Here is a 25,584-nt window from a genome sequence, read left to right as displayed (position 1 = left end):
TCCTGCTGAGCTGAGACCTGTCTTCTAGTGTGTTTCACCTCAGCACTTCAGGAGCCTACTCATAGTCATTTGGAGTTGGTGACTTAGATGAAATGTGTTTACGCTCCTTACATCGTGCTATACTACTCCCCTGGTGGTTCAGGGTCAGGATGGACGGTTCCTGAAGGGTGTTGCTAGAAGTGAGTATTGTCAGCTACAGTCTGGTTCTTTTCTGATAAATAACTGGTCGATCTCTCCCTAGCCTGGTTTATTTCTGCTGTTGGTGTTGGCCTCGCTGCATCTACCTGCTCCAGAACTAGGATGCTGGTCAGTTGCTCTCCAGAGCTTGACATGTGCTCAGTATAGAGAAATCACCTTGAAACGGCTCCTGTCACTGTAACTTTGGAAAGAAGAACATTAAATTCAAGGGTGACTAAATGGAGTGTTAAATGATCTTTAGAAAAAGGGAAGGCCAATGATGTGTATGACATCAGGAGGTTAGTGCAGAAAAGAGAAAGGCAGTGATGATACATAGTAACCCCCATCTGTCTCTGGCATCATGGTTAGAGCAGGACCCAATCAGAGGGGCCATTCCAGGAAACTGCAGACCGTTAGATCTGATGGAGCCTGAGGGAGCACATGGCCCATCTCCCTCATTTCACAAGTGAGGGCCAGGAATGTGATGTGATTTATCCAAGGAACACGGATGCTCCTTTCACAACATCCTAGTGCCTCTCATCATGATAAGAACAAAACGGAGTACAGTAGTTGAGAGAATAAGCCTTGGGTTTATATCCCAACTCCATTATGTTCTAGCTGTGTGACCATGGGCAGATTTATTTCTTAACCTCTCATCTCCAACATGCAGTTAATAGCAGGACAAATTTTATAGAGTTGTAAGGGTTATAGGAGAAAATGCAGGTAATGGTGTGTATGTCTGATGCCTGGCATGAAACAAGGACTCAAAATTTATATATATTTTAATACACACATGTATACACAGTTACATACTTATATAAAATCCTCATATCTATGGCAGGTAATATGCTGTGAGACCTATATTTCTAAGGGCATCAATAGTTAAAATTGAATCTTCTTCTATGAGGTTGGATTTACATGGCCATTTCAGTTCTGGCATGTGATCTTAGAAGGACAGCATAGTATCTTTTATAAAGAAATATTGCCTAAGTGTTGCTGTGAAAGATAACACATCCCAATAGACCCCTTGGCCCTGTGCTGGCACCATTCTCAACGAGGTAATGCTTCTTAGTACCAGAATGGTGAATATAAGTGCCAGTTTCCTGCTTTGGGTATCTCTGAAACAGTTTTTTGAAATCAGATCTTTATAAAGAGAAAAGATTTATTGAGAACAAAATGGATCCAATTCATAGATGTAAATGAACTATGTCCTGATGATTTTCTGGGGTCCTTCTTAGACAGCCATGGCCTTGGAGGTACTGCTCATTGGTTGGGGTGACTGAGTCTGGGTTGGTTAAGGATGGAGTAGTGGGTACTTACCTACTGGGTGGAGTTGAGCCTCCAGGGGTGGAGTCAGGACCCAGAGCTGAGCAGTCTATTTGAGTGAAGGCCAACCGGAGGGAAGAAGATCAAGCAGAGGGAATGTCAAGCAGAGGAAGAGGTTATGGGAAGAGATGGGGATTCCAGGGCAAGTGCAGGTTAGGGAGGTTCTCAGGCTTTCTGGTGGTTGTTGCTGGTTTCCCGGGAGGAAAGTGTCAGGGTGGGGGCACGAGGAGGGCGTCAGGGGTGGGAGGTTCAGGGAGAAAAGGCTGCTGTTAAGAATTCTGGACCAGGTCAGGCAACAAAGATGGATGGATGGATGGATGGATGGATGGATAGATACTATTTAGATAGATAATATATAAATAATAGATTATATATGCTGTAATAGATAAGTGACCAGTAGATAACATTGATAGATAGGTAATAGATAAGTGATAATAGATAGATAATAGCTAAACAGATAGTTAATAGATTGATGGATGGTGTGTTAGTTTTCTATTGCTGCTGTAGCTTAAACTTAGTGACTTAAAACAACATAGATTTTTTTAATCTCATTGTCCTATAGGTCTGAAATCTGGTCAGCTGGTTGGTTTCTCTGCCCTGGCTTCATGAGTCCAAAGTCAAGGTATCACCAAGGCTGTGTTCCTTGCTGGAGGCTCTGGGGATTAATACCCTTCCAAGCTTGTTTAGGTTGTCTGTCGAAATTCAGTTCCTTATCATCATAAGACTGAGGACCCCAGCAAGCAAGGGCAGGTCAATTCTCTCAGTCTTCCCCTGCTTCCCCTTCTGCCTCATTTCTTTTGCTTCCTCTTCTGCTTTTAAGGCTTGTGTAATTTCATTGGGCCCACTAGGAAATGCAGAATAATCTTCCTATTTTTAAAAAAATTTTATTTATTTATTTATTTATTTTTGGCTGTGTTGGGTCTTCGTTTCTGTGCGTGGGCTTTCTCTAGTTGCGGCGAGTGGGGGCCACTCTTCATCGCGGTGCGCAGGCCTCTCACTGTCGCGGCCTCTCTTGTTGCGGAGCACAGGCTCCAGACGCGCAGGCTCAGTAGTTGTGGCACACGGGCCTAGTTGCTCCGCGACATGTGGGATCCTCCCAGACCAGGGCTCCAACCCGTGTCCCCTGCATTGGCAGGCAGATTCTCAACCACTGTGCCGCCAGGGAAGCCCTAGTCTTCCTATTTTAAGAGCAGCTGATTAGAGCCTTAATTACACCTGTAAATTCACTTTACAGCAGTACCTAGATTTGTGTTTGATTGAATAACCAGGGAATGGGAATTTGGGGGGGCATCTTTAAAATTTTACTTATCACAGGTGGATAGATGGATGGATGAATGGATAAATAGATGACTAGGCAGGCAATTGATAGATAAATGGATAGCTAGCTAGATAATGGATAGGTAGATATATGGACAAATGGATAGATGGATAGATAGCATGGATAGGTTAGGTAAACACCAGTTCGTAGTTGTTATGCAGTTACCAATGCCTTCATGAATAGACTTTGAGTAGAGTTCTTATCCAGGAGTGAGCATGATGTTATCATGGTCTGGACCTGTTATTTTCTTTTTCATGGTTCTATATGTGTGAGTCATCTATATGACCACCACTTACTTCATCACATCCTGGTCTTATGACATTTTATAATTGGAGCTGATAATAGAGTTGGGTAGATTTAAAATTTTTTTGTAAGCAACTGTCCCATGTTCCATTTCTGCTTATTATTAATCCACTCATAGACATTTATTCAGCAATTACTTTGTGCTGGGCATTGTGAGACATACTAGTGATACAGTGTATAAGACATGTCCCAGCTTTCACAAAGCCAACAGACTAGTGGGAGAGACTCAGAAGTAAACTGGTAATACTGATCTCAGGCGACAAATGCTATGAGTAGGAGAAATGCAAGGGGAAATTCATCAGATGGGCACACAGCCTAGACTTCCGGGGTCTGGGAAAATTTCATAGAAAAAGCAACATCTAATCTGAAACTCCAAGAATGTGTAGGGATTAGTCATATAAAGGAGGTGGCTGCCTTGAACACCAAAAACCTCATCAACTCTAATTCAGTTGCACTGGTTATTTCTGTGCCTAATTGCTACTGCACAGATCTGTGCATATGCTGCACATTTAGGATGTGTTGGTACTTTCAAATGCAAATGTGTTCTGCAAAAATGTCTTCTGCTTGTACAGAAAAAGGTCTCTGCACAAGTTCTCAGCAAAAATTCTCTGTGGCTTTGGCAGTGGTGTGGGCTTTGTAGATTTTAATTTTTTACCTTAGGTGGGGAAAGGTGTTTTTCAGGGTAGAGGCTACCCCAATGATTCCTCTTCATTACTAAGAGGATATTTTGCTCTGTCTGTTATTGCCAGGTTCCCCAAGTACACAGGCTGCTGTTAAAGCTATACTCGTAGGAGAAAATGCTGAAGCAGCAGAGGCTTTTGTTTAATTCTCTGCTTCCTAAGTGTGGAGTCACAGTGTGGGGGAAAGGGCTGAAGGAACAGGCAAATAAGGAATGGGACTCAAGCTCTTGCCGCTTTTCTCTCCTGTCCCTCAAACTCTAGTTTCTAATTACTTCCTAGCTGACCATGGCTCCCCAGTCAGAACTCCAGTGGTTTCCAGGGGAAAGCGGATCCTGAGAAAGGAGCTGGGATGATTGGAAACCATCTTTTCTTCCAGGTGCTTTGTGATCTAGGTTCTTACAATTAACAGTGTAAGTGAGCTTGCATAAACCACTCACTTCTCCAACCATCTAAGATCAAAAAGTGGGCAGTGGCCCAATTCCTGGAAATCCCTGTCCCTTCTCCAAAATAGTTGAAATAATCCTCCCACCCATCAGCCTGTGGAATTACCCAGCCCATAAAAACTAACCACCCCTGTATTTCAGGGCCTCTTGCCTTCCGAGATGGCCCACACTCTGTCTGTGGAGTGTGTTTCTCTCTAAATAAATCCACTTCTTACTTGTTACTTTTGTCTCTCACTGAATTCTTTCTGCAAGGAGACATCAAGAACCTGAGCTTCATTAAGTCCTGAGACCAGTTGTGTGATCTCAATTAAAAGACCTGGGTTCGAGTTCCAATCTGGGTTTAGGCCGGGTTCGAATCCCGGCACAGGGTTCAAGTCCCACTCTGAGTTGCACGGTTTTGGTTTCCTTACATTTATGCTTTCAATTACAGTACTCCCGCCTTATCTGCAGTTTTGATTTCTGTGATTTCAGTTACCTGAGGTCAACCACATGCTGAAAATGTTAAATGGAAAATTCCAGAAAGAAACAATTTATAAGTTTTAAATTGCACTCTGTTCTGAGGAGCGTGATGAAATCTTGCACCAGCGTATCCCACCTGTTAGTCACTCAGTAGCCTTCTAGGCTATCAAATCGATTGTTGTGGTATCACAGTGCTGGTGTTCAAGTAACCCTTAATTTACTTAATAATGGCCCCAAAGCACAAGAGCAGTGATGCTGGCAGTTTGGATTTACCAAAGAGAAGCCATAAAATTCTTCCTTTAAGTGAAAGGGTGAGAGTTCTTGACTTAATAAGGAAAGAAAAAAATCTTATGCTGAGGTTACTAAGATCTATGGTAAGAGAGAATCTTCTATCCGTGAAACCATGAAGAAGGAAAAAGAAATTCATGCTAGTTTTGCTATCACATCTCAAACTGCAAAATTTATGACCACAGTGCAGTGCATAAATTCTTAGTTAAGATGGAAAAGGCATTAAATTTATACAATAAGGTATTTTGAGAGAGAGACCACATTCACATAACTTTTATTACAGTATATTGTTATAGTGGTTCTATTTTTTATTAGTTTTCTTTAATCTCTCACTGTGACTAATTTATAAGTTAAACTTTATCATGGGTGTGTATATATAGGAAAAAACATAGTATATATAGGGTTTGGTAGTATCCACCACTTTAGGCATCCACTGGGGGTCTTGGAACATATCCTCTGCAGATAAGGGGGATGACTGTATTATTTATTATCTATGGTATGTTGGGTGCTAGAGATGGATGAATTAAACAGAGGGCCCCTAATCTCATGGAGCATATTAAAGGAAGTTGGAGTGTTTAGCCTGGAAATGAGAAGACCCAGAGAGAATACTGAGGATATATCCAAATATTTGAAGGGTTGCCAAGGATGTACTGGGTGACAAGAACTGCCTGTTCTATGTGCTACCAAAACACAGAGCTAAGATCAGGAGGTGGAATTTATAGGAAGCAAGATCTTGACTCAAAATAAGGAAGAAAGGAATGCCTTTGGAGGGAGTGAATTCCTGTGATTTTGAAGATATTCAAGCAGGGAACAGGTAGCCACTGGCCATGATTAATAGAGATGGTTCAGGCGTTGAAAGGCAAGTGGCATCTGATGAGCTTTAAGACACCTTACAACTCTTTGAGTCTGTGAATCACCAGGTGTCATCACACGATGTCACTTTCAGAAATTATTGCATAGATTGTCATCCTGCTTGAACTGTTGTGTGCATTTATTTTATTTTAAGGGATGGGAGGGACCCCAAAGAAGGTAAAGTCTATTTCTTTTAAAGTAACTACTCTTCTATTTTCTTGGGATTAAGACATTTATTTAAAGCCAGCCTTGCTAGTAAAAAGGCATATGATCACTGGTTCTCTTCAACTCCTGTCATGATAGATTAACATTAATAATTTAGAGAACAGCAGCCTTAAAAGTAATTACAAACTGTCAGAAAGATTCAAGAAATATGACATAGCTCATAGCTTCTTTTCAGATCTCAAATATTATTTGAGGGAAAAAGTAAGTTTTTCTGTTCATTTCCTAATACAAATAACTTACGAAATCTCATAATTCTTGAAATTTGCAATTAATTCATTGAAAAACTAATGTCAGTTTGAAAATAAGGTCCCTCTGGTCACAAATTTCCAGTGTGGAATCATTCCTTTGGGCACCTTCCCAATTGCCTTGTCAATACTCATTTCAAATGCATTGACATAGCAACATGAATAAATCAACTAGCATTTAAAAATATAAATTGTCTAAGCCTCCTTTAATTGTGCGTGCGTTTTAGTTCTTTCTCCTTCGTCTATCTAAATTCTACAACCTCTTGATTTAGGTACTTCTCCCTACAAATTTACCTAAGATATCAGAACCTACTAAATTTCATCCTTAAGAAATTTTGTCCAACCCAAACCTATTTTGTTCTATCTGTCTATCCTATTCAGTGCTGCTCTCATACAAAAAATGATAAATGTGTCACTATTCATATTTTAATAAAATTTACAAGGCATCTTCCACAACTCCCCTCTTTCTGCAGTCCTTTCTTTTATCACATGTCCTCTACCCTGGGAAGAAATAAGAACAAAGATGGACACTGTCACTTCTATACTTACCCTCTATTATTCCAGAGAAAGGAGGGGAAAAAATATTGTTTTCCTATTTTGAAGTACCATTCACTAAAACCTAGACATTCATTTACTGTATTTAAAGTTTACAATTCATGCAGTTGAAGGATGTATTAAACACATATCTTGTGCTAGTCATGTCATCTTATATTTGTTGTTTTGTGAAAACAGAAAATTCCTAGTAAAATAGTTGTTCAGATTTCATTGGAATTTGTTTGACCTCAGGAACAGATTGTATGTGGCCAACAGAACCAAGCAGATTGGAATGGGGGTGTTGGATTGATGTCCATGCTCTATGTACCCTTACAGTGCCTGGCATATTGCAATACACAGGATGCCAGGTGCAGGTCAAGCATGTCACTTGAAAAGCAAGGGGGAAAGGGAGAACAGGAAGAAGAATGTTATTGCATTTTTAGTATTTGTTGTCCCTAAAAATTCACCATTTTATATGGCACATTCTTTAGATATAAGGTCGTATGGGTTAGTCTACATGCTGTCATGTGAAATACTGGTTTATATTTGTGTCAAATGATTAGAATCTTAATTGGATCAACGAGCTCATTAGACTCCTCAGTATTTGCCATAGCATTGCACATAAACTCCTACTAATCGTTTTTTCATTCTCTCTCTGGCTCCTCTATGACAGCCTGTCTTCTTTGGGAAAGTTACTCTTCATATAAAATGGTTTATAATGACATAGATGCATTAGAGTATTTGAGGGGAAGTATTTATACGACATACTTCTTATTAAAAAGTCTGTATTGGGCTTCCCTGGTGGCGCAGTGCTTGAGAGTCCGCCTGCCGATGCAGGAGACGCGGGTTCGTGCCCCGTTTCGGGAAGATCCCACATGCCGCGGAGCGGCTGGGCCCGTGAGCCATGGCCACTGAGCCTGCGCGTCCGGAGCCTGTGCTCCGCAAATGGGAGAGGCCACAACAGTGAGAGGCCCGCATAACGCAAGGAAAAAAAAAAAAAGTCTGTATTGACATAGATACGTATATTGTGAGACAAAATCATGTTACTGTTTCTAAACAGCTAATATAACATAGCTCCTTTGAGGAAAGCCTTTAAAAATTTTCCTTAATTTTATTTATTATACAAGTTGTTCATACCTACTATAGCACAGTTAGGATAAAGAAGACCAGATGATCACAAAGAAGAAAATAAAAATTCACTATCCAGTGATAGTAACTATTATCAAGTTCATGCTTGTGCTTCCACATTTTTTTAATAACTTTATATCTTTTAAAACAATAAATCATACTGTGTATGCTGTATGGGACCAGCTTTGTTCTTTCAACAATATGTAATGGATGTCTTCCCTTATTGACAAATATGTAGCATTATCACCATTTATAACTACTGCAGAGTATTCATTGTGTGACTTGACTTAAGCCTTTTTTATTTAAGCACGCTCTGTCATTGGAAATTCAGATAATTTCTACTTTGTTGCCAATAATGAATTCTGTGATGGACATCCCTGTAGTTCCCGTGCCCCCCACTCCCTTGCATTTACTTAGGCACTCTCAAAGAGAGCCTCCAAGTGTCCTCCAGGACTTTCAGCGAGAAGCTGCCATCCCAGTCACAGATAGGGTCAAATTCAGTGCTCAGTGCTATGTGGGCATGGCCTGACCAAAAGAAAATTGAACAAAAAGGATAAAGCTGTGGGCAAAGGAGAGTTTCAGGACATTTTACCCTTTGACTCAGCATTTTTGTAACCCTTCTGTTAATTCTGCATTAGGAATGGAGGCAGTCTACACACACCCTTTCCAAAGGAAAGTCATGCATTTCCTCAGTTATAGTTTTTGGCAACTAGCCTTGTTAAAAAAAAAAATCTCTCTCTCTCTATCTGATAGATTAATCAGTCTGTCTTTCTAGCTGATATTTGGCAGTAAAGCCAAAGGGTTCTGACATATTCTTTCTTTTTGTTTTTTTCCTGTGCAGAATTTTATTTTATTTATTTTTTCAGCTTTATTAAGATATAGTCAGACAAATAAAGTCATAAGATATTTAAAGTGTACATTGTAATGATTTGATCCCTGCATAGACTTTCAATGTCATGCTAGAGTACTGACTAACAAGCCCACCTAAGGATTATTTGACTTTTTAGGGCAGGGGTTGGCAAACTTTTTCTGTAAAGAGCCAAATAATAAATATCAACTCTGCTGTTGTAGCTTAAAAGCAGCCATAGACAATAGATAAATGAATGTGTGTGACTATATTCCAATAAAACTTTATTTACAAAAACATGAGGCAGACCAGATTTGGCCCATGGGCCTTAGTTTGCTGACCTCTGCGGTAGGGGAACATAACTTTGTTTGTCTGTTTACTAATAACTGACAAGGTACAAATTGTTTTTGTCTGATAGAGGTGCAAATGATTTATGTGCAGTAGAAAAATAACACCAATGGTTATGCTTTTATTGCCTTGTAGTTCAGAATCTAATTCAGCAATCTTCATCCAGCGTATAGAGGGGTCCTAAATGTATCCATTTCTGTATCCAGTTTTGTCACCCTGCTAGTTCTTTCATTGATAAGCTAAATAAAACTTTGTCATGTACTCACTGTTTATATGAGAATTATGTTTTTAACTTTGGAAAATTATACATTGACAGCCTGTATTCCACAGGCAAGACAACCCCTAAGAAAAGGATTTTGAGAGGAGCATGACATTCAGGGGTCAGCTCAGCCTTGCATCTGCTGCTTTATGCAAACAAATATGTCTAGTTTTCTGTCCGTCTCTCCCTTGCTGTCATCAGATTACTTTCTGTCCCCTAGCATCACTGTCTGTCCCCAACACACTCCACTTTTCAAGAACAGGACCTCCTCATCAATAGAGGGATATTCTTGTTTCTAAACATTTGTGACAGTTCTGCAAGTACATGCTGTGGCCAGTGGAATGGTTCCATTAGCAACTCGCTTAGGAAGAGTAACACATTTAGCTAGATTATTAAAAAAAGAGTCTTCATACTTTTTTCCTATTACAATTTCATCCTGAAAACAGAACCAAGCCCATTAATCCTCTCAAGGTTTAGCAGAGAGCCTGGTACTCAAGGGTCACACTACAGCGCATACTGCCTTAGGGGTTCACTTTTGCCTCCAGTGACCAAGTAAGTATCTCTTCTCAGCATCCCCTCCTGGCCCAGACCTTTGCTATGTTTTTCTATTTCTTTTAAAAAAGCCGCCGTGTTGTTATTGTATGCAGGGTATGATTCTCCATTCTTTCCCTGCATCATCTCATTTGGTTCCCCCAGCTACCCTAGGTGTACTACCACTCTTTATAGAGGAGGAATCTGAGAACTCAGAGAAGGCTAGGCACCTGCTCAAGGTCGTATGGCTAGTTAATGACAGAGCTAGGATTTTAACCTATTTCTGTCCACCCCCCTAACTCAAGCTCTTAGTACTGTACTGCCTCTCCCAACTGCCCACTCCTAGATCTACTGTTAGGGCCTATCTTTAGATCAGACCTAGCTTCATGTCTGCACCTTTATGACCATGGCAGGTAGGATTATACTACTACTATTTTTTCTTATTTTTTTCTAATTAAGACTTTAGTTTTTAGAGTTTTACGTTCACAGCAGAACTGAGGGGAAGGTCCAGAGATTTCCCATATACTCCCTGCCTTCACACGTGTGTAGCCTCCCCCGTTAACAGAGTGGTACCTTTGTTATAATTGATGAACCTGCATTAACACATCATAATCACACAAAGTCCATGGTTTACATAAAAGTTCATCTTGGTGTTGTACATTCTGTGAGTTTGGGCAAATGTGTAATGATATGTATCCATCATTATGGTATGATACAGAGCAGTTTTACTGCCCTAAAAATCCTCTGTGCTCTGCCTATTCATCCCTCCCTCTCCTCTAACCCCTGGCAACCACTGATCTTTTTAACTGTCTCCATAGTTTTATTTTTTCCAGAATAAAGTTGGATTCATACTGTATGAAGACTTATCAGGTTGGCTTCTTTTACTTAAGTATGTATTTAAGGTTCCTTCATGTCTTTTCATGGGTTAATAGCTCATTTCTTTTTAGTACTGAATAATATTCCATTGCTGGATGTATCGCAGTTTATTTATCCATTCACCTACTAAGGGACGTCTTGCTTCCCTCCAAGCTTTGGGAATTATGAATAAAGCAGCTTATAAACATCCATGTGCAGGTTTTTGTGTGGACATAAGTTTTCAGCTCCTTTGGGTAAGTAACAAGGAGTGCAACTGCTGGATCATGTAGAATGTTTAGTTTTGTAGGAAACTGCCAAACCGTCTTCTAAAGTGGCTATACCATTTTGTAGTCCCACCAGCAATGAGGGAAAATTCCTGTTGCTCCACATCCTCGTCAGCATTTAGTGTTGTCAGTGTTCTGGATTTTGACCATTCTAATAGTTGTGTAGTGATATTTCATTGCTGTTCTAATTTGCATTTCCCTGATGATGTATGATGTGGAGTGTCTTTTGTATGCTTATTTGGTACCTGTATATCTTCTTTGGTGAGGTGTCTGTTAAGGCCTTCGGCCCATTTTTTAACTGGGTTGTTTTCATATTGTTGAGTTTTAAGTGTTCTTTGTATATTTTGGATAACAGTCCTTTACCAGATGTGTAGTTTGCAGATATTTTCTCCCAGTCTGTGTCTTGTCTTCTCTTTCTTTTAACATTGTCTTTCACAGAGCAGAGTTTTTAATTTTAATGAAGTCTAGCTTATCAATTATTTATTTCATGCACTGGGCCTTTGCTCTTCTATCTAAATAGTCATCATCATACCCAAGGTCATCTAGGTTTTTTCCTATGTTATCTTCTAGGATTTTTATAGTTTCGTGATTTACATTTAGGTCTGCGATTCATTTTGGGTTAACTTTTGTAAAGGGTTTAAGTTCTGTGCTGATTCATTTTTTTTGCATGTCAATGTTCAGTTGTTCCAGCACCATTTATTTTTAATTTTTTTTTAAACTTAAAAAATTTTTTTTGTATTTATTTATTTGTCTGCATTGGGTCTTAGTTGTGACAGGTGAGATCTTTTTTTTAGTTGCAGCATGTGGGATCTTTTAGTTGCAGCATGCTAACTTTTAGTTGTGGCATGTGGGATCTAGTTCCCTGACCAGGGATCGAACCTGGGCCCCCTGCATTGGGAGCATGGAGTCTTAGCCACTGGACCACCAGGGAAGTCCCCAGCACTATTTATTGAAGAAAATGTCTTTGTTCCATTGAATTGCCTTTGCTCTTTTGTCAAAGATCAGTTGACTATATTTATGGGGGTCTATTTCTGGGCTCTCTATTCTGTTCCATTGATCTATTTGTCTATTCTTTCACCAATACCACATTGTCTTGATTACTCTAGCTTTATAGTAAGCCTTGAAGTTGGGTAGTGTTAGTCCTGAAACTTTGTTGTTTTCCTTCAGTATTTTGTTGGCTACTCTGGATCTTTTACCTGTCCATATTAACTTTAGAATCAACATCTACAGAATAGCTTGTGGGATTTTGATTGAGAATGCATTGAATCTATAGTTCAAGTTGTGAAGAACTGACATCTTGAGAATTTTGAGTCTTTCTATCCATGAACATGGAATATCTCTCAATTTATTTAGTTCTTTGATTTCTTTCATCAGAATTTTAAAGCTTTCCTCATATAGAACTTGTACATATTTTGTTAGATTTATTCCTAATTATTTCTTTTTTGTTTTCTTGGTGCTAATGTACATGATATTGTGGTTTGTTGCTGTTGTTGTTGTTTTGGATGAAGGAAATTACAGCATATATTGCAGGCTCAAGCAAGGAAAATAGGCAGCTCATGCTCAAAAGACCTGAACTCCAATGGTACTGTGTTTTTTTATTTCAAATTCCAATTTTTTTTTTTTTTTTTTTTTGCGGTATGCATGCCTCTCACCGTTGTGGCCTCTCCCATTGTGGAGCACAGGCTCAGCGGCCATGGCTCATGGGCCCAGCTGCTCCGCGGCATGTGGGATCTTCCCGGACCGGGACACGAACCTGCGTCCCCTGCATCGGCAGGCAGACTCTCAACCACTGCGCCACCAGGGAAGCCCTCAAATTCCACTTTTTAATTGTTGGTATATAGGAAAGCAATTGACATTTGTATATTAACCTTGTGTCCTGCAACCTCACTATAATCACTTAGTAATGCCAGGAGTTTTCTTGTCTATTCTTTTGGATTTTCTATAAGACAATCATGCCATCTATGAAAAAAGACAGTATTTTTTTTTCCTTCCCAATCTGTATACTTTTTATTTCCTTTAATTGCCTTATTTCATTAAATAAAACTTCCAGAACAACGTTGAAAACTACTGATGAGAGAGGATATTTTGCTTTGTATCTTATCTTAGTGGGAAGGCTTCAAATTTCTCATCATTAAATATGATGTTAGCTGTAGAATTTTTGTAGTTATTCTTTATCAAGTTGAGGAAGTTTCCCTCTATTTCTAGTTTGCTGAAAGTTTTTATCGCGAATAGATGTTGGATTTTGTCAAATGCTTTTTCTGCATATATTGATATCATCCTGTGATTTTTCTTTTTTAGTTTGTTGATGTAATGGATTCTGTTAATTGAGTTTCAGATGATGAACTAACCTTGCATACCTGGGATAAATCTCACTTGCTCGTGATGGTATTCTTTTTATACATTGTTGGATTTGATTTGCTAATATTTTGTTGAGGACTTTTGTATCTATGTTCATGAGAGATATTGGTCTCTTTTCTCTTGTAATTTCTTTGACTGGTTTTGGTAATAAGGTAATGCTGGCCCTGTAGGGTAAGTTAGGAAGTATTACCTCTGCTTGTATTCTCTGAAAGAGATTGTAGATACTTGGTATAATATCTTCCTTAAATGTTCAGTAGAGTTTACTGGTGAACCCTTCTGGGCTTGATGCTTTCTGTTCATTTTTGTGTTAATTTTTGTGTATTGAGTTAGGTATGGGTTGAGGTATATATATACACACGTATATATACATGTATTTGTGTATGTACATATACGTATATATGAATGTATGTATATTTGTATGATTATTTGTTGAAAAGACTATTCTTTCTCAATTGAATCACCTTTGAATATTTGTAAAAAATTAATTGTCCATACATGTATGGGTCTATTTCTGGGCTCTCTATTCTCTTCCACTGATCTTTGTCTACTTGCTCATTGATACCAAACTACCTTGATTATTGCCTATAGGGAGTCTTATAGTCAGATAGTGTTAAGTCCTACAACATTTTTTCTTCTCATTGAAAACTATTTTGGTTATTCTAGGTCTTTTGCATTTCTGAATGAATTTTAGAACCAGAAAAAAAGTCTGCTGGGATTTTTATTAGCAATGGGTTGAATCTACATATCACTTTGAGAAGATTTTATATCTTCACAATATTGAGTCTTTTCATTCACAAGCATGATATTTTTCTCCATTGACTTAGACCATTAATATTTCTCAGCAGTGTTTTGTAGTTTTCAGTGTACATGTCCTACATAACTTTTGTCAGATTTTCCCTCTGTATTTCATAATTTTTGATGCTATTGTAAATAGTATTGTTTTTATATTTTAAGTTCTGATTACTTCTTGCTGGTATGTAGAAACACAGTTTTTAAGTATACTGATCTTGAATGCTGAATTATTGTTAAACTCTTGAATTAGTTCCAGTGACCTTTTTGGGGTTATATGGGATTTTTAAAAACATTTAAAATTTATTTAATTATGTTTACATAGATGATCATGTCACTGGTGATTAAAGTAGCTTTGCTTAAACCTGAATATCTTTATTTTTCTTGCCTTAGTTGACTGGCTGGAACTTCAGGGCAATCTTTAATAGAAATGATGAGAATGAACATTCTTGCTTATTCCTGAACTTAGGGGTAAAATATTTAGTCTTTCACCATTAAGAATTACGTTAGCTATATTATTTTTGTAGATGTTCCTTATCTGGTTGAGGAATTCTATTCTTAGTTGGCCTAGAGATTTTCTTTCTTTCTTTTTTTAAAATCAGGAATGAATGTTGGATTTTGTTGAATGCTTTTTCTGCACCAGTTGAAATGAGTATATGGTTTTTCCTTTAAAATATTCTAATTATCATAAATTACTTCGACTGGTTTTCAAATGTTAAACCAAACTTGCTTTCCTGGGATAATCCTCAGTTGGTCATGATGTATTATCGTTTTTATACATTGTTGGATTTACTATGCTCACATTTTGTTAAGATATTTTTCATCTATATTCATGAGAGACACTGAGCTGTAGTTTTCTGTTTTTGTATGTCTGTCTCTCTCTTTTTTTAAACCATAAGGGGCCTCATAGAATGAGTTGAGAAGTATTCCCTTCTCTTCAACTTTCTGGAAGAGTTTGTCTAGAATTGGTATTATTATTTCCTTAAATATTTGGGAGGGGTTTCCTGTGAAGCTACCTGAACCAGGAGTTTTCTTTGTGGGAGTGTTTTAACAACAATTTTGTTTGATATAGTGCTATTAACATAGTCTAGCTTTTCTTAAGTAAACTCGGAAATTTTGTGTCTTTGAGTCATTTTTCTGTCTCATCTTAGTTGTCAAATATATTGGCATAAAATTGTTCACAATATTCCTTTTTATCCTTTGACTGTATGTAGAATCTGTATTCACATCACTTGTCTTATTTCTAATGTTGGAAATATGTGTCTTTTCTCTTTTGTTCTTGATTAGCAGATAGAGGTTTGCAATGTTACTGAGCTTATAAAGGAACCAAGTTTTGGTTTTATTGTTTTTCTGTGTTGGTTTTTGTTTCCTAATTCACCGATTTCCATGATGATGTTTATTTACTTACTTATGCTTATTTTAGGTTTTATTTTCTCCTCTTTTTCTTAGAGTGGAAGATGAAGTTATTGATTTGAGACCTTTCTAATTTTGTAATATAAGTACTTTTAGTGCTATAAATTTCCGTAATAAATTTGTTTGCATCCAAAAATTTTTGAATAAATTGTGTTTTCATTTTCATTGAGATCAGAATACTCTTTTGATTTCTTGACTCATGGGTTGTTTAGAAGTGTGTTATTTAGTTTCCAAATATTTGGAAGATTATCTAGATATCTTCCTAATTATTGGTTTGTAATTTGATCCCATTATGGTCAGAGAACATACTTTGTGTGACTTGAATCCTTATACATTTGTTGAATCTTGTTTTATAACCTATAATATGATTTATTTTGGTATATATTCTATGTGCACTTGAAAAGAATGTATATTCTGTTGTTGAGTGTTGTAGTAATGTCAATTAGATGAAATTTGTTGATAGCATTGTTCAGGTCTTCTATCTTCTTACTGATTTTCTGATTTCATGGCTTATCAATTATTGAGAGAGGAATGTTGAAATTGACAAAAACACCAATTTTTCTATTTCTTATTGCAATTCCATCAGTTTGGGATTTATGTTTTTTTTTTTTTTTTTGCGGTACGTGGGCCTCTCACTGTTGTGGCCTCTCCTGTCGTGGAGCACAGGCTCCAGACGCACAGGCTCAGCGGCCATGGCTCACGGGCCCAGCCGCTCTGCGGCATGTGGGATCTTCCTGGACCAGGACATGAACCCATGTCCCCTGCATCGGCAGGCGGACTCTCAACCACTGTGCCACCAGGGAAGCCCTGACAATTTCTGATTTTTAATTGGGGATTTAGGCCATTTACATTTAATTTGTTTATTGATGTGTTTGACTTAAATACATTTGTGTGGGCTACATCTTGTTGTTTGTTTTCTATTGTCTCTTTTAACATTCTTTTCCTCTTTTTCTACCTTCTTTTGAATTTTTTAAAAATAAATTTATTTATTTGTTTGTTTTATTTTTGGCTGTGTTAGGTCTTTGTTGCTGCACGTGGGCTTTCTCTGGTTGCGGTGAGTGGGGGCCTATTCTTTGTTGCGGTGCGCAGGCTTCTCATTATGGTGGCTTCTCTTGTTGCGGAGCATGGGCTCTAGGCTTGCGGGCTTCAGTAGTTGCAGCATGCGGGCTCAGTAGTTGTGGCTCGTGGGCTCTAGAGTGCAGGCTTAGTAGTTGTGGCTCATGGGCTTAGTTGCTCCGCGACATGTGGGATCTTCCCAGACCAGGGCTCGAACCCGTGTCACTTGCATTGGCAGGCGGATTCTTAATGACTGCGCCACCAGGGAAGTCCATGGATTGAATATTTTTTATGATTTCATTTTTCTCCTTTGTTGGTTTATTAGCTATAACTCTTCATTGTGTTATTTTATTTTACTTATTTTAAAATAAATTTATTTATTTAGTTAGTTTTGGCTCCGTTGGGTCTTCATTGCTACACGCGGGCTTTCTCTAGTTGCCATGAGTGGGGGCTACTCTTCGTTGCAGTGTGTGGGCTTCTCATTGGGGTGGCTTCTTTTGTTGCGGAGCACAGGCTATAGGTGCACGGGCTTTAGTAGTTGTGCCTCATGGGCTCTAGAGCGCAGGCTCAGTAGTTGTGGCTCATGGGCTTAGTTGCTCCGCGACATGTGGGATCTTCCCAGACCAGGGCTCGAACCCTTTTCCCCTGCATTGGCAGGTGGATTCTTAACCACTGCGCCACCAGGGAAGTCTCATTGTGTTATTTTAGTGGTGGCTTTAGGGTTTATAATTTTATAACTTTATAATATTACATACATATACTTATAATGTATGTATGTGTGTGTATATATATATATTTAAACAGTTAATATCTTTTATAAATATTTAAATGATAAGATTAAGTGATAACAAAAGAAATTATATTTCTCAGGCAGTTACAATTTTTGATTTTTTAAATTACTTTTTCCCAGTCCAGGTTTATATCTGGAATAATTTTACTTTTGGTTAAAGGACCTTCTTTAATGTTTCTTGTAGTACAGATCTGTTGATTATAAATTCTTTCAGATTTTGCATGTCTAAAAAAGTCTTTGTTTGGCCTTTGTTTTCAAAAGATAATTTTGCTGAGTATAAAGAATTCTAGGCTGACAGTATTTTGTATTCCTATAAATGTTTTTGAGAGCTTTTCTAGAACATAGTAAATTTCTAGGAAAATATTTAATCCATGTGGGTCTTGCTTTTAAGCTTTGCTAGGTAGGACCATAGCAGCCTTTAATCTAGGATTAATTTTTTCCCTACGACTCAAGCGAGACCCTTCTTAGTAATCTAACCAATGTCCCATGCATTATGAGATTTTCATTTGGGCTGTTGGGAGAAGCTGCTAATACAGAGTATTGTTCTACTCCTTTGGGGTGTTTCCCTCCCTGCACTTGGGGAAGTTTCTTCACTCATGTGTTGATTGGTTCTCTAGGTCGACCCTATGCAGCTGAGTTCTCTCTCTGTGCATCCTTTTCTCTGGCACTGGGCTCGGAGAACTTTAGCTGCCTTGGCTTTCACGGACTTTCAGCTCCATCTCCCCTACCTACATTGAAACCTGGAAACTTTCTCCAGGCAGTAGGCTAAGGCAGACAGTGGGCTAATCTCTCAGGGAATCATTATCTTTCCCCCTGATATCCAATAGCTTAAGAATCATTGTTATATATACTTTGTTCACTTTAAAAAGTTGTTTCAGACAGAATGGTAACTCTGTTCCATGTTACTCTATCTTGGCCAGAAACAGAAATCAAGTGATGACACTTTTGAGAGTAAAATGGAGCTCTACTTATAAATTTGGTAAAGGCATGAACTGTACTGACTCAGACAAACTGGACTGTAGGGTTACTCTGAATATTAAGGGCTTTACTTGAATTGGTTTAATTAGTCTAAATAATAACTCTATAAATCAGGTAGTATTAGTTATCTTCAATCATACAAGAGATAAGTGAGGTAGGTAGAGGTTAACTAGTCTAAGATTTCACAGGCAGGTTGTAAGTGGTAGAGCAGAGATTTGAATTCAGGAACACTGATCCTGAGCTCAGGCTTAACGGAACTGCTCACCGTCACCACTAATCCCTCTCCTGTTAAAACACACCTTGACGGGCTTAGAATTAGGTGATGTTGCCCACGAGACTGTTTCCAGTAGAGCCTGCATCAGCTCTGGGCACTGGGAGGCCTCTGAGGGCCAGCTCCCTTCTTGTCTCCTCTGTTGATCTCATGGGCAGTCTAGACTCTGTTCCTTCCCCCTCCTCCATCCACTGTGATCAATTTCTCCTACCAGTTAACTTTAGGACTGGGAGTCAGGTCAGCCTGGAGTCCCTACACTTCTGTTCTCTTATCTCAAAACTGGCATCTCCTGCTATATCCTGATGAAATCGTAGTAGAATGGGCCCTGGTTCTGTCCTTGGGATGCTAGGCTACCTGAGCCCATTGGCTCCCTGGTCTTCCAGTTTTGCCTCACTCATCTTCTCTACCAATCCTTCTCTTGCCCTTCCACCCCACATGCATCATGCATATTATGACACCAGTTATGTGTCATAGACAGAATTGCTATCTTTATCTGGATAGAAGAAGTCACCTTGGTGTTGAAAGAGGTTATGAAACCGAACTCCCCATCTACCTGCAATCCTGTCTTTTCTATCCGTCCATGAGTGGTGGCGAAAAAGCCATACAAAGCGGGCAGATTTAAAGTAGCACACTGATTACACACACTTAAGCACTTTTCCTCCCAGTTTCCTCCTTGCTCCCTTCCATCATGTTAACTCCCTTCCCTGAGCATCATTCTCTCTGGGGGCAACCCAAAGTGGTCTCTTCTTTGTTCCCCTATCTCTAGTCAGCCAAGGATATGCCTTTGTTCCCTTATCTTGTCTTGTTCAGGAATGTTATCTATGTGGAGGCCTAATTTGTTTCATCACCTCCTTCATCTCCCCAGGACCTTCTTTCCACTGCTTTCTTACCAAGGTTAACTCTAGTCCCCTCTCTCAGGAATTTCCTCCTTATCTATGTAGCAGGGATGCGTTTTATTCCACAACACTATGGGGCAAGAAATGTCACATTCTTTTAGTTAATATCCACATCATGTTTAATCTGTAATAGCTGAAAATTCAATACCTTCGCTGCTTCCACTCCGAGCTTTTCCCCCGTAGGGTCATACGAAGGCTCAGGATGTCCTTGCAGGACAGCGTTTTCAGGGAAAGGTCCATTTGTCTCTGGCCTACACAGGTTACGACTTCCAGACTCTTTGTCCCAGCCCTGATGTTACCTGAAGGCAAAATTCCTAGGCTTCTGTTCCAAGTGTGGTTGGCACTGTGGTTCTCAGGGCTAAAGCTCTAACTGTTCAATTACCGCTCCAGCCACTGACACCTACCAGGCATGGACCAGCCTTTGTGGAAACCCTGAAGGACTTTGTCCTGTCCTCTTGTTGGATAAATATTCACCTGTCTTCAATTCAAGTTACTTGTAAAGGTTCAAGCAACTTTTCTTCTCTCAGTGTGGTATAACCCACCATAACATCTCTCAGAGAGGCAAAGCTTTTGGAAAAAAATAGCTAGGAAAGACATTATCTTCCCTGCCTGGCAAGCCTCCTTTTGTCTCTGGCCCACAAAAACACACCCAAGACAATATTATACAAAGACACAGTTACCTTTCTGAGCTTGCAAAGAGAAACCTAACCTGCAATAGGGAGAACAAAACACACATTTATATCTTAATACCCTGGTTTCTGCCACTTATTAGCTGTGTGACCTTGGGCAGGTCATAATTCCTTCATCTATAAAGACTTCTGCCTTCTCACTTCTTAGGGTTGTTTTTAAGGATGAAGTGAGTTAATAGAGTTAATAGAGGTAAAAATGCTTAGAACAGTCCTATAAAGTGTCAGCTATTTTTATTATCAGCTAATTATGCTGTTTGTGACCTTTTCTCTGTGCTGTTCATTGTATACAGTGCCGTTGAATCGTAGGTGGAGTTACTAGAGTCAGCACTTAAGGTGAATACCTTACATGGCCAAAATTACCTCCAAATTCCTTTGTCCAACCCAGTTTTTCTGCCAGCATTAAATCTGATTGTGTTGTCTTGGGTTGAGCTCTGGATAAAGGTGTTACTTACAGATTTATACCTCTCCTTACACAGTCAGTTTGGAGCAGATATTTTTTCAGTGAAAAACTGCAAGATCATCCACACTGCTTCATTTTTCCCCTCTCTGTGTTGAGTGCAAATTGTTGAATTCATATAAGTTAAGTGTGAATAAGCTCTAACTCCAAGATTGCCTGGAGTCCATCCCATCCTAAGCATAGCCAGATAAAAAACTGAAGTCCCTTCCTATTTCAGGGGGTTTCATGATACCATTGGCCAGACAGGGCAAAGAATGAAAAGTTCCAAGAATCCCCTTTGCTACCCTCATGATGCTCACAAAGGCAGATCATCTTGCTCTTCAATTAGAATAGGATAGTAACCAAAGAGCTTCACTGAAGTCTCATCTTTCCCTTGTAACAGTCCTTGGTGAAGTCTATGAGTGCTTTACACTGGCCATTGAGGGTCTGTATTTAGGCATCTCTATGGGATGTTCATCCCTGATAGAGGGTATACAAGCATTATTCAATTGCAGTCATTGTTCGGCATCACCTGTAGTTTTTGTTAATATCAAGAGAGACTCCTCTTCTAAAAGAAATGATGCAGGCAGATATTAACCACATATATTTGAATGTGGGAAAAATAAAAACTGAGAAAACAATACAGTGGACCAGGAACCCAGAGATTTTGTTTTTTTCCTGTCCCTGTCGCTAATCAACTCTATGGTCTCAGGTGAGTCCCTTCCCCTCTCAGAGGTTCAGTTTTCTCATCTGTAAGATGAGGGGGTTGTACACAATCATTTCCCAGTTCTACTGTCCTATATCTGTGATTCCACTTAATCAGTGTGAACTCTTCCTTGAAAACTTCCTATTATAGAAATGACTTTGGGGAATGGGCCAGAGATGTCAACTGTTTCTTGGGAAAAGTCACCTGGTGTAGGCAGTTTAGTAATTTCAGTTTCCTTTGGAGAAGCACTTCTGCTCTAATTTGTATTCATCTTCCTGGTTTGGGGATGAATACACCATCTAAGCTCCAAGGGTCTTTCCATTCCCCTTGCCACAATGATTGGTTCAAGCATAAGCATGTGACCCACTATGGTCCAATCAGAGACACTCCTGGGACTTTTGATGAAACGGTTGGAAAAAAGACACTCTCTTTTCTCTGGCATTGGTAAACAGGTAAACCTAGAGTTGGTGATGGCCATCTTTGATGGAGCATGGAGGGAGCATGCAGGAAAATGAGGTTGACAGAGGTATACACAAATATAGAGACAGACAGACAGAGAGAACCACACAGAAAGTGATAGTGTCCTGCTGGCCTGTTGAGTCCCTTGATCCTGGCCTTTACCCCTAGGCTTCACAGTTACAAGAGCCACTAAATACCCCTTTTGTTTAAATTGTATTAACTTAGGATTCTGTTATTTGCAACTGTATGGTGCTTGACTGACATGCTCAAGGTTTCCATTGCAACGTCGGACAGAAGAATTTGCTCGCCTCCAGATGGCATGGACTGAGGCTTGGGAGTGAGAGAAGGAGGTGTGATTTCTAATAGCAGAGGTTGTACGAAGAGGGAAAGAACCCATGATGTGCCAAGCACTATGCTACGCTTTTCATGTATTTTTTTCCATTTAATACCATAACCCTATGAGGACTGTACTATTTTTATTATCCCCATTTCGCAGAGGAGGAAACTGGGGAACAGACAGATTAAGGCCTTGTCTGAGGTCACACAACAGGTGGCAGAGCTGAAGGTTAAAACCAGACGCTTGATCTCTGGAGCTTGAGCTCTTAACTGTTGAACTAAAATTTTCTGGGTGATTTTTCTTTCCTAATTCTCTGCCTAACTTATCACATAGCTGTGGTGGAGTCACAGTGTGAGTCTAGGTTGGCTGGACTTCGATGCGTGAGTAAGTGAGCTGTAGGAGAAGAGTAGGTGGAGGAGACGTCTAAGTGAATGGATGATATGGTTAAAAATAGAAGCATGGGAGATAATTACTCCCCATGCTCCACCCCCCATACCCAGGTAGTTATATTTTAATATTCTAAAAATCAAGAAAGAAGAAATTATCCAAAGAAATTAATTTTTTAAATAGAAACATTTTTTGCCACTTTGACAAAATTGTGATCTATATATACAGTTTTAAACTGTTAAATAATTTAGGGATAAATTTTGAGATGAAAATGTATTACATATAGCCACATCAACATTTTATGAAGCACATTGCAATTTATTAGTTATCAATGCAGTGTGTTTCAGTATATCTGTTTGTGATAGTCAAATATATCATTTTAATATTTGCTTTCACATGCAAGATACATGAACTTGTACGATGTTGAGGCTCCTCTAAGAATTTCTGTTACTTCTCTCTTCCTTTCGTTTTCCATTTTTTTCTTCTCTGCCTCATTTACTGTGCATTTATTTTTATATACTGTCCCCCATTTGACTGTAAAGGAAAGATACATGAAGGGAGGGCCATGCATTGCATGTGAGCTCTGTGTTTTCATGGTGCCTGGCACATAGTAGGTGCTCAATAAAGTCTATTAAGTGAATACATTGTATAATAATTCAGTTTATCTCAATTTATAAAAAAAATCAATGTGTCAATAAATAATTTTTAAATCAACCTTATTAACTGAAATTAATATCCATCCTGACAATTTCATAATTTATAAGTATACAGATTTATGGATTATCCCAAATTAAGCGTACTGATGTAAACACCGCTCAGATAAAAAAGATAATGCATTATCAGCTTCTCAGCAGCCTCTCTACGTGTCTTCTCTAGGTAACCATTATTCTGGCTTCTGCTACATAAATCAATTTTATCTGTTTTTGAAACTAATATTGAAATCATATTCATATCATGAAATCATTTCATGTCTAGCTTTTTTTTACTCAGTATCCGTTTTGGGAAATTTTTCTATATAAGTTCATCCCCTTTCATTGTTGTATAGAATTGTATTGTAATAGAATTACAATCACCATAATTTACTTAATTTTTTCTATTATTGATGAACTTTGGGTTGTTTCCAGTTTTTTTGTGTGGGTGTGAATAATACTATGAACATTTTTGTACATTTTTGGGGGTGCACATAGGTATTTATTTCTGCTGGGTTTATACCTAGGATTAAAATTTTGGGGTCACTGGACATGCATATTTTCAGCTTTGGTAGATATTGCCAAAAACTTTTCATAGTAGTTATATCAATTCACATTGTCAATTCCCTGCAGCGAAAGACCGCCAGGAATACACCTGTAGTCAGACAAAATTAGGTTCAGTGATTTGTTGCAACAAGGAGAATGCACACCATGGGGATTGTGGAGTGTCTCAGGAAAAAATGTGTTATGAAGACTTTTTGTAAGATTTGGGATTCTGTTAGGTGATTTTAGGGAGGGTTCAAGGAATCTGGGCTTTGCTCTTGATTGGATGCTGTCAGGAAGTGGGGTTAATTCTATAGTTGGGTTTCTCAACCATTTTTATCCAGAAAACAGGAAGAATGGAGTGGGGTTAAACTGGAATTTGTAAAGAAGCAGAGTTCCCTCATATTAGCTGATATGTTAGATTTCTAGGGCTGCTGTAACAAAGTATCACAAACTGCGTGGTTTAAAGCAATAAGAATTTATTTTCTCACAGTTCTGGGGGTGAAAAGTCCAAAATCAAGGTGGCACTTCTTGGCTTGTGGGGCATCACTCCACCCTCTGCCTCCACCGTCACCTTGTGTGTCTGTCTCTGTCTCTAGTCCATTTCTTATAAGGATGCCATTCATATTGGATTAGGCCCATACCAATGACCTCTTCTTAACTTGATTATACCTGCAAAGACCCTATTTCTGAATGAGGTCATATTCACAGGTACCAGGGAGTAGGATTTTACCATGTCTCTAGCGGGGGCACAGTTCAGCCCATAACAGCCTAGATATGGGGTGTTTGGTCAGTTTGTGACTTGTACAGTGTTCCTAATTTTGTCTCTGTTCCAATATGACTACAGAGTGGTCTTGTTTTTGTCTGGTGTTTTGTCTGTTTGTCCTTATCAGGGAAGGCTTGAAAACTGGAGGTGACTCCACATCTGGGGTCATCTGAAGGCTCACTCAAGCAGGTATCTTGGGGTTGATGCTGGCTGTTGGCATCTGTACACACACACACACACACACGCACGCACACACACACACACACACACACACACACACACACACACACACACACACACACACATTGGTCTCTGCCCCTGGTTCCTGGCACAGAGCTTCTAGAACCCTTGTAATTTCCAAAGTGATAAGAACACTTGGAGCATCTTTTGTTCTAATGTTTGGTCTTCTAACACTGGTTCCTGACACAGAGCTCCTAAATTTCTTGAAATTTCCTGGGTGATAGAAGTGTCTTATTTTCTAATGCGGCAATGCTTGGTAGGCTCCTGGATTGGGGGTGGTCACCAGAAAGACCAAGCCATGATTAGAAGCTTGGAAATTTCAGCCCTACCCTGTATCCCCTAGGGAGGGGAGAAGGGCTGGAAATTGACTTAGTGATCAATCATGCCTGCATGATGAAGCCTCCATAAAAATCCAAAAGGTATTAGGGTTCGGGGAGCTTCTCAGTTGCTGAACACGTAGAGGTGCTGGAATAGTGGAAGCTCTTTGCTCCTTCTCACATACCTTGGTCTATGTATCTCTTCCATCTGGATGTTCATCTGTATCCATTATCATATCCTTTTATAATAAACCAGTAAACCCTGAGTTGTGTGAGCTATTCTAGCAAATTATGGAACCCAAGGAGGGGGTCGTGGGAAGCTTGTTTATAGCCAGTCAGTCAGAAGTACAGGTGACAAACTG

This window comes from Lipotes vexillifer, unplaced genomic scaffold, assembly GCF_000442215.2.
Source record: "Lipotes vexillifer unplaced genomic scaffold, Lipotes_vexillifer_v1.1 scaffold443, whole genome shotgun sequence".
NCBI classification, from domain to species: domain Eukaryota; kingdom Metazoa; phylum Chordata; class Mammalia; order Artiodactyla; family Lipotidae; genus Lipotes; species Lipotes vexillifer.
The sequence above is the reverse complement of the archived record's forward strand: the minus strand, read 5'-3'. Positions refer to the sequence as shown.